Source organism: Micrasema longulum, unplaced genomic scaffold (genome assembly GCF_059751315.1).
Source record: "Micrasema longulum isolate JH-2025_06_02 unplaced genomic scaffold, ASM5975131v1 h1tg001221l, whole genome shotgun sequence".
NCBI classification, from domain to species: Eukaryota; Metazoa; Arthropoda; class Insecta; order Trichoptera; family Brachycentridae; genus Micrasema; species Micrasema longulum.
In genome coordinates, this window is record NW_028278408.1 from 533,089 (window position 1) to 551,263 (window position 18,175).

An 18,175-nucleotide genomic window follows, 5' to 3' on the forward strand; every position below is an offset into this window, starting at 1 on the left:
AGACAACTGTATTTCGGACCTTTTATGCCAAACTAAAGTGGACAAAATCAATGATTCGTTGTCATGAAAAAATATGGCGTAACTTTTCATTGATAAATAGGTACCAAAGCATGTGTTTATGTTTGAATTCCGAAACATGAAATAATACATTTTCAAATAAAGAACTCTTTTTGCAAATGTCAAATTCTGCTCTTCTCATCAACAGGGGTACACTCAATTTAGAAATGCAATTTTTAAAATGTATTGAATGTAAGTTATTATTATTTTAATATTACCAAAAATCTAGAAAAATATATTAATGGGTAGAAACTATAAGGAATTTGAGGAAATAATCTGGATTGGGATCCATAAAAAACGAATGTTGTTTTGAAACATTCGAAAACAAACTTTTTTTAATGCACTAAAAAATAATATCGTCACATTTTTTATTAAATGCATTCTCGTCGAATGATGAATAAAAAAAAAACATTTACGCTACTAACTTTTTTTTAAACTTAATAAATTGAAGATTTTAATTTTTATAAACGTTCTCGTGGCAAAGATTTACATTTTGCTGAAAACCGCACATAAATTGGACTAGTAGTTATTCAGTCCATTGAGGACACACAAATAAACATTGCCTTATATTTATATTAGATTTATTTAACTTTCTACTTTTTCCACATACGCTCCTAACTGGAGCATATAAAGAACTTTCTCCACGTACCCAAAACTGTATTCCAAACCGTTGGTCTTTTTTATACAGAAAATTAGTTTTTTTTGGTCTTAGCTCTACTACTGGAATCTAGCTCTACTACTTTCAATGTGATTTTGCAAATTATGTGAAGGGACGTATAATGTATTCTTCTTATTTGTTATCTCTTTAATCCCCTCGATTGAAGAAGCAGTTGTCTAAAATGCTCACATTCATATACTTTACATTCCATTTTGAAGGTTTGTAATCAAATCACGTTAAAACAAACACATTTTCTTATGGCTCAATTTTAAATTTGAAAAAAAAACGGATGCAACTTATTTATTTATTGACGGACTTATGCAGTTAATTTAAGACTAATCAAATAAAATACAACTAAATAAAATTAAAGCTAGGACAAAAAATAAATCAATTACTATCTCAAGACAAGATCCGGTCTATCTTAGTAATTTTTTAAATCTATAAAGACTTACACCAAAAAAGTTCAGATCTTATCTCGGGTTTACAATACGACACAATCGGGACATTGGTGCATGCGAGCCATAGTTTGTGTTGTTTTAATCAAGGAACAGCACATTATTATTTCGCTACCGGTGGATTGGAACATTGAATGCCACTCGTTCCAGTAACTGTGGTAAATCAACCAAGCCATTCAGTAAATTAAACGTAAATATGGAGTCAATGTTATTTCTACGTTTTTTTAGACTAGAGATTTTTAACATTGACTCTATTTCTCCGTGCGTGTAGTCTCCCCTCTCGAGGCCAACCATCCATGCTACTTTTCTTAGCAGACGATGTTTTACCGGTTTGATATGATTTATCCAGCCTACATAGAAGGAAGACCAGATCATGGAGGCATATCCTTAAAGAAGACGAACAAGTGAGCAATATAATGTTTTGACCATGAACATATTAGTAAAGTCACTAGATGTCCTGCTAACAAAACCTAAAAGTTGTAGTGACTTGTTAATCATAGTATCAATATGTTCATTAAAAGTCAGTTTACAGTCCATGATAACTCCGAGGTCCTTAATAGACTTGACTTTTTCTAAATTTGTATTTTATATTTTAATCAAAGGAGTATTTTAAATTATTTTTTAAATTTTATTGTCGTCCGCAAAGAGCCAAAAACGAGAAAAGTAGAATACATTTGCTACATCGTTAATAAACAAATTAAAAAGAAGGGGTGTCAGACGGGCACCCTGGGGTACGTCTGATGTAACATCGATACTGGCCGATAAACAGTTCCCAATCCTAAAACTAGGGTTTCCTAGGACAGCGGTGCCCGTATTTTAACGGCCGTAGTGAACAGTGATGCGGTGGATAACCGTCGTAACGGTGACTAGAGTGTGGTTTCCTAGGAAAATGGTGTTATCAACACCATTTAACACCGTTTCCCTAGGAAACCACTCTCTAGTCGACGTTACTACGGCTGTCTACCGCATTGCCGTTCACTACGGCCGTTAAAATACGGGCACCGCTGTCCTAGGAAACCCTAGCTTAACCTTTTACTGTCTTCCACTTAGATAAGATTCGATGAATGACAATAATGGGTCTTGTAATCCAAGAGCATGTAATTTAGCAATAAGAATTTTATAGTCAACTTTATCGAATGCCTTTGCAAAGTTCAGAGAACATCGACGTATGTTAACATCAAATATATAAAAACATACACAGTGTAATAAACGGATGTTTTGTTTTATTTTAGCTTCTTAAAGAAGGTGACTTATGAAAACTGAATTAAATCAATACCTCTTTCCCAAACTAGCCGATTCGGCTTCTCAGTTTATACGTACCATTAAGTAAGGGTTTAACTTAGCCATTCGCAATACTAAAATACTACCCTTGATAACGTAATACTCCCCCGGATCTAGATTGGCTTGCACCCCGAGCCAGCCCCGGCCAATATTAATCATTTATTATATCTGCTTTACGCAATATGGAATATTTAAGGGTTGGGGGTGAAAACGACAAAACCTCGGCTATAATTCGTCCAAAAATTACTGCCTTAGGAATAGATTTTACGCAGAGGGTTAAAGTATAAAAAATTGGCAAAAGTCGAAACCATTTAACCATTTTACTCAAATAAGTATTCTGTTAACGCCCAACTTGATGGTGCATTGAGCACTGAATTGGCACGTGTGCTGTGTAACTTTAAATTCTAAAACTTATCAATCTCTCTAGACTTAGTGGGCAACCATAATTATAAAAATGTAACTGAGTTAGGCATTTTATGCAATGCACAAAATCACGTGTTTTGCGGGTAACGTATCAATTAATACCTCATGCGACGCGACGTCCGTCCGGCTCCGATTTTAATATGAGACTAAATTTTTAAAGACTAAGTGGGCGTTCGATAGAAAGTAATATTTATTCACTTGGTTCACTCCATAAAAAATTCATATGAAAATCGAGCACAGTAAAATCAATAAAAATTGAGAATTTTTAAATAAAAGATAAAAGAAATACGCTTGTTTATTTATTTTTATTGACTTTGTAATGTTCTTCATATTATTAGATTTAGAAATGAGGGGAAAAAATGTTCGTTAATGATTTTGAATTGTGCCTACAGGTAAAGCTATTTTCAACATTTTCGTCCATATTTAGGAATAATTATCTGTTTTCACGCATAACAAAATAAATAATATTGTTGGTGTATAGTAAATTTTACATCTTTCTCTTGGTGTAGATATACATATATATATATATTTATATGAATATATACCATAATCATCATTCCCTTTCCGATAGTGGTGCATAGATACACCAATATCAGTGTATCTTGATCTTTTTTTGGTAGATGAAGGTAAGATGATCATTTTTACGCTTCAGGTATGAAATACTCTAGGGTAAAAACACCCTTTTAAATAAATATTTTAAATCAACCATGTTGAGAATGGAACCCGAGACTTCCTGCATTGTACGTAAACGAGGTGTCTATTTCTCCGCAAGGCCAAAGTATATATTTTTGCTTTTTATAATAAATGTTACTAATGCAAAATATGCTACCACAAACCAAAAAGCATTTTAGGGAATCGATCATGTCCAATCAATTTAATCCCAGTCAGAGAACTTCCCTCTTTTCTCAATTCGTTTTGAAACGAATTTAAAATTATTCATTTTGGAATATTTCTTATGCTACTAATATGTACCAATTTTTTTTTTCTTACTCGAAAATATTTCATACAATATCATCATTAATTTATAACCGTAAATAATACTACAAATACAAAAGTCGTTTTAATTGGTTGTTATGTAAAGTTGATACTTTTAACTAAATAATAATTTCCTTTCCACCCTTAATGTGTTTTTTTTAAAAGCAAGCGATATTTTTATTATTTTGCAATAATATTAATGCTTCAATTTTTATCATTATTGGCAAGTTTTTTAATTTACATTTTTTTTTAATGTTTTGATATTAATATTTTTGATTTGAATGGTTTAAGCATCATTTAATGAAAAAACGTGCGTAACAAAGAAGGTCCTACCTAAATTTCAATTTTGACAGTAGTTTAAATTCAATTTAATCATTTATTTTGCTCATTATATGTAAATATGTATTTAGTTAGTGTTTACATGTAATTGATGAAAAATAAGTTGTGTCTTTGTTTATATTGTTTCAATATTGATGTGTTTTACGTATTATTTTTTCATTGTTTGTAAACCAAATAAATGAATAAACACAAGAAATTCCTAGCTGTCAGGACTTGAAACAAAAAACCTCTGAGCATTATAAAACAGTGGAATAAATACATTAAAAAATAAGCTTTTTAATTTGAATGCAGTTACAACCAAAGTAAATATACCTTAAAAAATTACAACAGGGATGGAGAATACCTTAAATAAGGGAATATGGAAGTCTAGGCATTTACAGGGCTTATGAAAAACTTAAATATTATAATGAAACCAACCGGTCCAAGAAGAAGTTTAAAAATTGAAAAATTGTTTTCAGGCGTTGCCTAGTATGTGGAATAATTCGGTCAGATGAATTTTTTTACAACAATAAAGGTTTCAGCTCTTTCATTTCATTAAAATCAACTAATGAAAGAATCAAAGAAATATGGATGTTCAAACATAGGCAAAATGGTGAATGTTACACAGTGTGTAAAAATGGCCACTTAAACCAGCCAATGACAGGTCATAAGCCCTGTAAATGCCTAGACTTCCATGTACCCTTGTTTAAGGTATTCTTCATCCCTGTTGTAATTTGTTTATCTTAATGACTGCCGAGGAGGTGAAATCCAGTCTTTTGTCTACGAACATTTAGACAAACTCAAATATTGTAAAATACACCTTGTTTTGATATTTTGCGCCCTTATAAATGATGTTGTGTGGCGCTGAAAGAAAAAAGAGTTCTGTACAAAGAGAAAAAATAAATAAATGTTAATCCTTAAATGGCTCAACTTCAGATGTGTATCATGTCATTGCAAATTCCACATGACTCTTCCTTCGTCCGCATGTATCCTTGTAATGATGAACGCCTGAAATCGAGACTTCAGCGCACGCCGGCGTTTATAGTTGGCGCATTCTTTTCAGGAACCGGAAGCCAGTTCCACTATCTCAGTTCCGGCCGGAAATGCAACACAAAATGGAAGCATCGCCACATCTGCGGCAACAATGGGGAACCAGCGTCTGTCGGAATATAATGATAAGAATTTTCATTTCGCGTTTTCCGCTTCTCGTTCTTTGGAATCAAGTAACGAGGAACACATTTCACAAAGATACTCGAATCAAAACGTAGAGAGAAATATGACAAACGATATTTTATTTTTTCGAGCATAAAGCTGATTACCTAACCTACGTGCGGGTAGAGAAGCGATGAAATAATATCGTTAAGAGGATATGCGGTGGACGAGCAGTTTTATGAATCGGTATTCAAACGTAGTTTTTCCGAACAATATTTTGAGTTTGTCCAAATTTTTGTAGACAAGGACTGGATTCTACTCCCTGGGTAACTGTTTATATTAACATATTACAACAGAGATAAATAACATTCAAGATAAGGTAATATGGAAGTCCAGGCATCTACAGGGCCTATGACCTGTCAATGGCTGGTTTCAGTGGCCACTTTACACACTGTGTAGCGTTCAAATATGGGCTTTTTTATTTAATTTCTTTTATCTTGTACGCTTAAATAATGAAATGAATTCCTTTAATGTGGATTTCACTCCAAGCTGAACTTTAAACGGTCATTCATTGGTGCTTTGACCCTTTTATCGTTTGTCGATTCTGTTTCGGGAATCTCTAACTAATTATATTTATTATATTTAAAAAAATATATATATTATCATATTTATCTAAATAAGAGTGTTCATATAAAACAATTTATTATGCATTAGAGCAGTGGTGGCCAAACTGTGGCGCATGCGCCAAACGTGGTGCATTGAACGATTACAGGTGGCGCGTTGCATTTTTGTGGCCATTATTTTAAAATAGGCGCATGACGTAAAGTAATTCATTGAATTCCGTGATTGAGGTATTCATTTTCCACTCATAAGCGAAGCAGTTCCTAATTCTATCTCTATTTTACAACCCCAAACGTGAACGTAATAAGGTAAAAAAAAGTTCGAGTTACATTACAAAATGCTGGCCACCACTGCATTAGACAGATATATTGCAATTATTATACTTGGAAATAAACTCGCTAGGATGGAGTATATTGATGTACTGTTGTGAGACATGGTGCTTTACCGAAAGAGATAAAAAAAGACAAGAGGTCTTTGAGATTATGGTGTTGCCATAGGATTAAGAACAGACCAGAAGGAGCGTAGAATCATATTTGAATACATCGGACTGTGTCCAATAATTCCCCCACTTTGCCTTACTTTCGCCGCGCGCATTCGTGATGTCGCCGCGTAATGTTGCACGATGGTAAAAAATATAATTATAACACAAATGTAAGGTAAAAAAAGCAATCTGTTAATTTCTCTGAAATTTTATTGTACAGAGTAGATACACAACAGAGTAGATAAGTAAAGGGTAATTTAATAAGAATAATTGAATAAATGAACTTTAAACATAAAATATAAAACAAATTTTATTTTACATAAAACGGATATTTTTATACTATGTTAAATAATATTTGATGTTTTAAAGATAATGTCGGTCAAATGTTCACCACAGAGTTGTTTAATCCAAGATCCGATTTTGATTAGTTCTCTCATAAGATGAGCAAAGTAGGGTAAAAAATTTACTAACCTGGCAACACTAACGAAATGTTCATTTTGTTTCTTTGACGATCTGACAGATGGAAAAACAATTCAATTTTTAAGTCATGCATTTGCTACATACACATTCATTTTCTAATTATACATGAAATGTGATTGCATCCTGTTTACTTAAGATCCTAGCAGTATTTCTACACTTTAAAATGACACAACACGCCATAGTTGAATTCAAATCAGGAGTTGCGTACTGAGCGACGTCTACAAAGAAACTAATGGGTCAAAACGTAAACCTACTCATTTATGAGTAGTTTAGTCGCCTTCTGTTTAATGTGCGTATGCGGTTTCTGGACTATTCTTAATTCTATGGGTGTTGCAGAAAATATTAGAAATTTCCTGAAGAGATCACATCACTAATGACGAGGTTCTGAGTAGAATCGAAGAAGGGAGGCACCTAATCAAAACCATCTCAGAGAGGCGAGCCAAATGGATCGGCGACGTTATGCGCCATGGGGGTCTCCCTCATGACATAATAAAGATACTGTCTGAGGGGACAAATCACGGAGGGCGCCCCCGACGCGACGGGAGTATTTAGCTCAAGTGTGTGAGAATTTGAACTGCGCCTTACATATCGAGCTGAAGAGGGCTGCGGAGGATACAGCGCAAACCAAACCCCAGGATTAAGACTGCTCAAAAGATATATCAATTGACATATTCCAGATTTCGATATGGTCTGCAAATTCATTGCCGAGTATTAAATTCGATGTATAGGATTGAACTCAGATACTGTCTGGCTGTTTTTACAACATTCCATTTATCTAAAACATTAAAGTTTGTAAGTGAAAATTCTTGATGGAAGTTCATTGTAATTTATTATATAAATAAACTAGCGGACCCGACAGACGTTGTCCTGCCCGAACGTTGGCAAAATACTTTTCATTGATAAGTAGGTACCTAAGTACTTATTTGTGATTGAATTTCAAAACTAAAAATTGTTTTTATTGAGTTCAAGTAGGTACCTAGGTACTTGTTTATGGTTGAATTCCAAAACATAAAATAAATATTTTTTTAAATGTGGCATTCTTTTTGCAAACGTTAAACTCCGGTCGTCTAACCAACTAAGGGGTGTACTTATGTCGGAATACGATTTTTAAAAATGTATTGAATTTAATATTATTTTACTGCTACCAAAAATTCAATAAAAAGAAATAAATGGGTAGAAATTATAAGGAATTTAAGGAAAGAATCTGATCGAGATCCACAAAAAACAATTGCTGATTGTAAACATTCAAAAACAAACTTTTTTTATACACAAAAAAACCACATCTTTCCATTTTTTTGCAAATGCATTCTCCTCGAATGCAACCCTGGTAGATCGATGAATAAAACATTTATGCTCCCAACTTCTTTTTTACATATTCGATTGAAGATTTAAATATCTACAAACACACACAGCGCATAGATCCTAATTTCTCTGAAAACCGCACGTAAATCAGTTAAGCCGTATAGGAGGAGTACGGTGGCATCCACGTACAGAGGAATTATATATAAAGAAGACGAGTGATACTTTGATCTGTAAATTTAAAATTATCCAGTGACCGGTTTCATCGCTTTCGCGACATCTTCGAGACTGGTATCTTTGTTAAGGAGTTCAACGTATTTAATTGTAATGACTGTAAAAATACATGCTACGTAGGCCAAACGGGTAGAGCCTTTAAAACACGCATAAAAGAACATATAGAATCATGGTCAAATAATAAAGATGATTCAAATTTTGCCAATCATTTAATAGAAAATAAACATTCTTTTGATTTAAAAAATAATATAAAAATAATTCATATTGCATCTTCAGGCCATAAACTTGACAAACTAGAAATTCTCAAAATTAAAAGATTAAAAAATAAACCACACGTAGAACTACCTAATAAACAGATAACACACGTGCATTCTCCATTAATATACCCATTCTAATATATTTTTAGTAATGAATTTTTACCCTTTGTTTTTCAGAAATCATAATTGACAAAAATCACACTTACGAAGGATGGGACACTAAAAATAAAATACTTTAAATCATTAAAATAGCACTATATCAACTCATTAGTTAACCCGAAAAAAAAATTATAATAATCCTTATGATAAATATAACTTTATTTAATATGTTTTATATAATTTTTCATTATCTTTCTAAACCTCTGTTTTGTATAAATACGTTGAACTCCTTAATAAAGATACCAGTCTCGAAGATGTCGCGAAAGCGATGAAACCGGTCACTGGATATTCCAAGTTTGTGGATTAAAGTATCACTCGTCTTTTATTTACAAAATAAATTCCATTAATCAATTTGCATATTGTATCTTATCTCTAAAAAACACGAAAAATTCAAGATATTTTTTTTCAGTAAAAAAACAGCTAATGTTACATTAAAAGAAGTTGATAGGGGTATACTTAACCTATATAATTACAGAGGAAACTTATGTAAACATTGAAATAGATAACTCACAGCTCATTTTAGTAAAATAGAAGTAAGTAAACGTATTTTCTACCCCTTAACAAGGGTAGTTTTGTTACAAAAACTCGCTTTCTGTAACCTTTGGCTCGTTGCCAAACAAGAAATTATATTACTACAGATTTCTATGGGGTGGGAACAAAAATGGATTTGATATTAAATTTATAAATAGATACTCTTTGTTAGAAGTTGTTAAAGTTATATTTCAACTTAAGATATTTTGCTTGAAACATTTCGAATTAACGATAACGCTTTTGGAAACAGAAAAAAACTCATTCAAATAGATATGCAGAGACGGGGGATGCTTTTTGAAGAAAATAAACGGCAAACAAATAAGAATTTAGAAAAAATCATGTTTAATATATAAACCTTGAATTTCATGGACGAGGTGTGTTCAGATAATGATGGAAATTTTGCGGATTTGGAGAATTCGATTTTCAAAAATTTTGTTATGTTGATGTACATGTTCCTAATATATGCTAAAACTTTTAGCTGCATTTATTGTTTACTTTGTCTGTGGCAGTCGCTAAGGTCAGACGTGTTTAGCGCGCTCGGCAATTTTCGTCTTGGCGATCCAGAATGCCTCTACTGGAACGATTGAGCCTTTAGTTTCGACGTCATATCCGTAAACCCGTGTTTCGTTTCCTGTTACAATACGTTTCCGTAATTCTGCATCGTCGTTGACTTCATTTAGTGACCCCTGAGCAACTTCTTAACCCAAAATCGAATATACCCAAAACATTCGAAAAAATTTCATGGCGTGAGCCATCGATATGCCAACATTATCGGCGACTTCTCTTATTGTGATTTGGCAATCGTTTTTTACCATTTCAATCACTTTTTCCGTGTTTTTATCGGTTGTTTATGTGCTGGGGCGTCCGGGCAGTTCGTCATTTCAACGTCATCACGGCCATCTTGGAAACGCTTATACCATTCGTAAACTCTTGTTTTACTCAAAACAGACTCACTCTACCTAGGCTTTTGTTAACATTTCACACACTTTATTTCATTTTTTACATAAAATTTTATACAAATTCTTCGATTCATTTTTTTAACAAACGCATATCGCCGAGCTCATAAAAACACGTCTTACCTTAGCGGCTGCCCCAGACAAAGTAAACTATAAATACAGCTGAAACCTTTAGCATACTTCACTGGTTTGTATACACGGCCATCTTGGAAACGTTATAACATTCGTAAACTCTTGTTTTACTCATAACAGACTCATCATACGCCGTTCTTATCATTTCACACACTTTGTTACACTTTATTTCATTTATTACACAGAATTTTATACAAATTCTTTGATCCTTTTTTTAACAAACGAAAATCGCCTAGCTCATAAAAACACGTCGAATCTTAGTGGCTGCCACAGAAAAAGTAAACTATAAATACAGCTGAAACCTTTAGCATACTTCACCGGTATGTATACGAGGCCATCTCGGAAACGTTATAACATTCGTAAACTCTTTTTTTACTCATAACATACTCATCGTACGCCTTTCTAAACATGTTACACCCTTTGTTACACTTGATTTCATTTTTTACACAGAATTTTATACAAATTCTTTGATCCTTTTTTTTAACAAACGAAAATCGCCGAGCTCATAAAAACACGTTTAACTTTAGCGGCTGCCACAGACAACGTTTACTATAAATTTAGCTAAAATTTTAAACAAACTTCAGGGGTATGTTTTTTTGGACTCTCCAAACCCGCGAAATTTAAAAATTCACATTATTTTCTGAACACACCTCGTATATTTATATCCGAGTGATACCGAAACATTCCGACTGGATGACGCGTTGGATATCGACGAATATGCTAGCCGGGCTGAAAGAATTAAGTCCGAAGTTACGTCAGGTAAGGACTATGTATTTAAATACTCAGAGTAAATGTATCCAAATCACCGCATATAAAGGGTTACCTTTATCCGACATCAATGGAAATTTTAACGTCACATTTGACAGGTTCTGTCAAAAACAGTTTCAATATAAACATGTCCGCGCCTTTTACAACTGAAATTATTGAAAGCTACATTATTGATGGTTGGAACAGAAATTGAGATGAAAGAATGAAGGAATAAGAGTTATTTGAATTCCACACTTAACTTATATGTACGTTATAGTTAAAGGGTTCGATTAGACCCAGTAATATTTCAAACTATTGATTTTGTGAAAAGTAATTTTTGCGCATCATTTTCCTAAACTAAATCATTAAAAATTGGACGCAAAACTTTACCACACATCTTGTTATAATTTAGAGCATATTGTGTTGGAAAAAAAAACTATAAAACCCAGAAAAATGACCAAAAGGCGACATTTAAAACTCGGTCTCATTTGACCCAACACCACCCGTACGTATTTGTTTGAGCCAGTGGGCTTTAAGAATTAATACTTATTAGAAAAGATTTTAATTTTAAAACATTGGAGACAGAAAAAAATTGATTTCGCACAGCTAACCATTATATTTGACTTTCGATAATACTTTTAATCTCACTATTTATAGGAAAATAAATTGAATAATTGTTATGTACCATAAATTACCGACACCTTTTATATTTTAAGCGCCCAGTCCGTTCTCAGTGAACGACGAAACAAGCCAATTATCTCAGCTTATTACTCCATACAAAAAAGTACACTATATTTTACATATTTAACCCAGTTGTACAAAAAAAAAGCTTGTAGACTACGAATATTATTTGTAGATTTTATAATCTACAAATATTATTTGTAGATTATAAAAATAAAGTAAGAAGAATAAATCTTTTTTCATTGTCTACCAGGGCAATCAAAAAAATGGAAGGATGTTGTTTTTTGCGTGTAAAAAATTTCGTTTTTGAATGTTTACATACAGCATTTACTTTTTATGGATCCCAATTAGACTCTTTTCTTAAACTCCTTATTAATTATACCCATTTATTTCTTTTTAATGGATTTTCAGTAATGATGAAATAATATTAACTTAATTTAATAAATTTTTGAAAATTGCATTCATGAATAAAATGCACCCCTGCTGGCGAGAAGAGCAGAGTTTGACATTTGCGAAAATAATTATATATTTAAAAAGTAATTATTTTGTGTTTTGGAATTCAACCATAAACAAGTACCTAGGTACCTACTTACTACTTATCAATGAAAATACTTTTTCTAAGATAATAGCAGGCAAGCCAACGTTCGGGCAGGACATTGTCTGTTGAGTTCGCTAGTATTATATATAAAGTTAAGTAAAACAAGAAAAAAAGAGAAGAAACGATCCTTAATGAAATATTAAAAATATCTCATAAGATGACATAAAATAATTTAATAAATAAATATTCCAGAGCCATAATGCAAACTGATTGTAATTGTTCAATATAAATGCAGTGAATTGCATTAGCTTAGTTATTGTTACTTCCTCGGGACAAAAAGTAACAAGTGTTCTGCTGGAGCGAACAATGTAGCTATTTGGCGCAAATCGCCGCCATAAGATGTTGCAGTGCGATACTTCTGGCGCGATGCCAGGAACAATACGGTTTCCGATTGAGTGCCACTCTCTGGGGGAAACCGACTTGTAAAACAAAAATGCAACAACTTAATATATTTTTGACTTAGTTCAAGTTTTATAATAAAATATTTATTTATTTCACATGTAAGACACAATGAACATGTTTATTAATGAAAAAAAGAATAATAATAATTTGTTAGATTTCTCCAATGCCTGGAGACTGTATACGTATACGCTTTTTTAATAAAATTACAAAAAATGCTTTTATCTTCGAATGTCCGGGCGAATAATGAATACAGTTCTGTTCTGTTCGGCTGCTCTCAGGTAAAAATCCTGAAAGAGGTATTCGACTAGAGAAATGTTCGCTTCGTATTGCAGGGGTTGGTGAATTCGCATATCATGCTTGAGGTCCCGGACTCGATTCCCGGAAAGCTTGCGTGAAATATTTGTTGCTTGTGACACATGATCAAGACACGCAGCGATTGAATTAACAATGCAGTGCTCTATGCACCACTCGAAGCAACTTTTCATCAAAAACAAACTTTGAAAAGTGATTCCTCCTCAACCCTCAATTATTCATAAAGGAAAAGTTTTCTGTCATAACATTATTCCGAATCAGCACTCATTTACTACAAAACCGATTATTTTTTGTTGAAAACTCAAAAGTTCAAATGTGAATAAAATTTATATGACGTAATATCAATAGGGAGGGGAATCTGAAAATATATTGCCGTTTAAATGATCGCATTTTCAACTCCAACCCGTTATAAAAAGCTCGCACTGTTATTAGGGTCGTTAATCAAATAAAGGCGATTCCATCTACAGGGTGGAAAGTGTTTACAAACACGTAAAAATATTTCAAGCAACTTTCGCTCGTATGTATTCATAAGTGAAATTAAAAACCTGTTATTCATTTCTTCGTCTACCTACAAGTGCTGGTGCATAAAACACTATATTCACAATGCTTGCTGTAGTTTTATTTTGTTAATTGTATGATAAGATTTAATTACCATAATCTGAATTTCTTATTTTTTTATTTAATTTCATTTGGCTAGTTATTATTACATTTGTATATGAATAATCAAAAAAAAAATAACACAAAAATTAAAATACAAATTATCAAGTCCTACTGAACTGCTTATAATACAATTCGTCAGCAGGTGCTTATAGTGAAGTTCTAATATAAATATACGTAATATTATCTTTTAAATTCTAAAACATATAAAAAACTCTTATTACTAGGGGAAAACAATATGTATTCCCATGTGCATCGAAAATATGTTACACGTAAAATTTCATAACCAAATATTTGTTTATAAATGATCATTAAAGCAATAAAAGAAATATATTTTCCTAAAAATTCAATAAGTTTTCTTTGATTCTTCATAACTAAGTGTGTAGTACTTTTTAAAACTAAATTATAAAAATTTTAAAAAAACTCTTCAAGATTTATGAATAAAATCGAATTTCCAATTGATTTCGATTCCGGCATATTACGAATTATTATATTACGTATTAGTTTAAAAAAAACTTTAATCGCTTCTCCACAGAAATGATGATGTTTTTTTCAAATATTTATTTATATGATTCGATCATTAGATTATTTTCGTTATTCGGATACGCCCATCCCTACTCTCCTTGCACAAACAATGCGATCAAAATAATATTATTATTCAGATCAATTGGTTCTGCAAAGAAAGGCAATCCATTATTCCAGCAGACTATTATGGGCCTCTTGATGAATATGATGGAAATGTTTGTGCTCCAGACATCAGTATAGGAATGGGAAGGAATTAATGACACGATCAACAATGAACTCGAGTCCTTTGTGCGAACTACTCAACTAGAGAGTTTGATTTGTTTATTTAGTTCTGTATTTTTCAATCTTTCTTAAGCTCCCTTGAGATTAACGAAAAACTTAATGTTATGACTTTAAAACAGAAGTTTTACTAAATTAACAAATGCATACAAAAAAAATTCAATACCTCCTATGATACCAAACACAATTACTGGAGTTTTCATTTTTTTATTTTTTTATTTAGAAAACATATGGTAACACATGAGTATTAAAAAAAACATTTTTTTATCATAAAAAGACCAACGTAATTTTTATAAATCATGCAACAAAAAAAAACATTAAATATGACAAAAAAATAATAAATAAGAAATTCAAGTGAGAAAAGAATAATTGTTTACATTTGCGTTTTCCGTGGATATTATCGTTGGTAATATATTAAAATAAATAAAAATACCGAACGCACACTCCGAACCATCTACGCACACACATATGAACACACATATAAAACATACACAAGCATATACATAGCATAAACCACTCAAGATACACATTTAGTAACTATCCCAAATAATTGACCCCTTGAAGAAATTTTCTGTATAAATGCAACGTGCAGTTAAAAATGTCTACATCAATACTGAGTCCATTATATTCTACAGGTACGTCTAATGAATGAATTCGAGGTATAATTGTTTTTACAAGTTGGTACATAAAAAAGGGAATTTAATCTGGTATAGCGAAGAGGACAACGGAAACCAATATTTTTTAAAAGATACGGCGAATCAACCATATTATTTAAAATTTCAAAAAGAAAAATTAAAACACATGTAAGGCGACTTTTTTGTAGTGATTCTTTATTAAAATAAATCAAAAATGCGCCGTAATTAGTAAAAGTAAGAGTTACTAGACATTCTCCCATGATGCTGCAAAAGCGACCGAAAATTAACACAACTTTCGGTCAAGGGATTGGTCTACTTCTCCATTAAAGTGAACAACCTACTTCCATTGTCCATAAAGACAATTAGTAAATACTGTCGCTATAAAATCGCTATTAAGGAATGGATAATGGAGGTGGGATGCGCACGGATTCATGAGTGGATCAGGCCAAAAAGATTGAAAGATTAGATTAGATTTATTTATTTATGACAAAAAAAATCGTTTTTATGTTTACATGTTACATTACAGTACATATTTTATTTGTACGAAATATTCACAATCAGCAAAAGTGTTGGATTGAGGGGATATTATGTAAAATAACACAATAGTTTTAATAAAAAGTCTATAAAATAACATCACATATCACTCGTCACACGGGCTGTAAGAACCGTTTTATTTATGTGTTTTTAAGTACGTATATATTTTGTATATTTTTTAGGTCATTAGAAAGTGAATTATAGAAATTTATTGCTGTATAGACAAAACTGTTTTTTTTTTCTGTAAGTCCTAGGTTTTTCGCAAGTTAAATTATTTGTATATTTGGTATGTTGTAGGTAAAATTAATTTTATATATATGTTTATTTTATTATTTTTCATTTTAAATATCATCTTTACCTTTTTTGCGTAAATTAATTAATCTAAATTAAGCATTTTTGTAATTCTATAAAATCTGTGGTTCTAGCGTATTTATTAAAGTCAAATGTTATTTTGAGTGCTTTATTCATTGTTTTTTGTATTGATTCTTGCAATTGTTTACAACATTGCGACAAAATTATTAATCCATATGCATAGTGTGAAAGTATGAAAGCATTGAATATAATTAATTTCGTACTTTTTATCAAAGACTTCTGTTTTTCTTATTATTCCAATAATTGGACCCAGTTTTTTAATAACTGCTTTGATATGTTTTGTCCACGCTAATTTGTCATCCACTTTCAAACCCAAGTACTTGACATTTGCTGTTTGTTTAATTTGCTCATCTATAATTATTAGGTTAAGTTTTATGGGGCGTTTGTTTTTTTGTTTTTTTATCATATATTTAGTCTTATTTGCATTAATTGTTAATGAGTTATTATCTAACCAGTACATAAATTTATTCAGATTCTCATTGATGTTGTTTTGCATCATCAATAAAGTATCATCTGCATGTACGAAATGCCTCCTTGATACATTTGAATGTCTAAGGTTATTAATTTACAATACATACCATAGATTTGGTTAGAAAATCATAAATCCTGAAGATCATTTTCTGGGTCCAGATGGGTGAAAAATACAGCTCTGTGTGTGAAATAAAACCAGAACCCTGCTCGAGAGTTTTCGACTCGATGACTATTATCAGGTAAAAATCCTGAAAAATGCAATCGAGCTGGGATTAGTCGGTCTTGTTGTGTAGTGAATTTTTAAGCGTCGCCTAGTAGGTGAAATAATTCAGTCAGATGAATCTCATCCATATCAATAAAGGTTTCAACTATTAAAATTCTCAAAAATCAACAAACGATTTTTGCAAAGTTAAATTAAATGATCTCCTATAAGTTTTATATTTGAAACACTAACTATGTGGTTATTCATTATAATAAAACAACTTTGTTTTTAACCACATTTCTTTTTTAACTAACCGGTTTCAAAGCTAAACAAGCTTTTTTCTCAATGTTTACTAAACTTAGTTTAACTTACTTAAAGTTGTTTTATTTATTTTATTAAATGGTCTCTATTTGATTTCCTTTTTGAAGATTTTTACCTGAGGATAATCATGGAATTAAACACACTTGTCCAGAGTTCAGGTTCTTTTTCACAGAAAAAACTGTGTTCTTCATACTAGAATTAGATTATTATAATGTCAATACTTTTATTCCTATTTACATGGAAAGTTGGTAGCGTTTACTTAACAAAATATAAAGTTTTGGATATCAATATAAAAGTTTAGTGCTGACAATGCGGTGTTGGGGTCAACTAGTCCAACTTCTCAACTAGTGTGACTTGGAATGGTGGCGTAAACATATTATGAATAATATATTGCAAACTTACCCCATTAACTCGCCCTAAATCGGATCGGGACGTAAAAAATACGAATGAAATCTAAAGTGTTTTTTTGTCTACTTTTGGTTTGAGTACTGGAACTATTTTTCTGGGATTTTTTTAGTGACCCCAAAAGTTTTGAAATATAAATATTATTTTATAGAAATTCAGTAGAGTACTTTTTTCGCATTACTTTCTTTGAATCTTTTAGTTATCTGATGTAAGCTTTTAAGTATCGGAAAGTTTTTTTATTATTTATACATCTGTAAAGTACTTATAAAACTTCCTACCCTTTGTTAAGTTACTTAAGATTATCTTTATAATCAGTGTATTTAAGGTAACGAATAATTAAAGAAAATAAATAAATTCTTTAAATGTAAATTACTCTGCTAATAAGATCATAATACATCAATTAATGTATCTATGATCATAAATTTTGTGATTGCAAAAGATTCATTAAAGTAAAAATTCTTGATTTATTTAAGTTATTCTTTATTTTAAGTTATTGCATTAGTTTTTATTGTATTTAAGATATTAATATTTTTTTCTTAAAATAAACATTTTTTTTATGATTGAC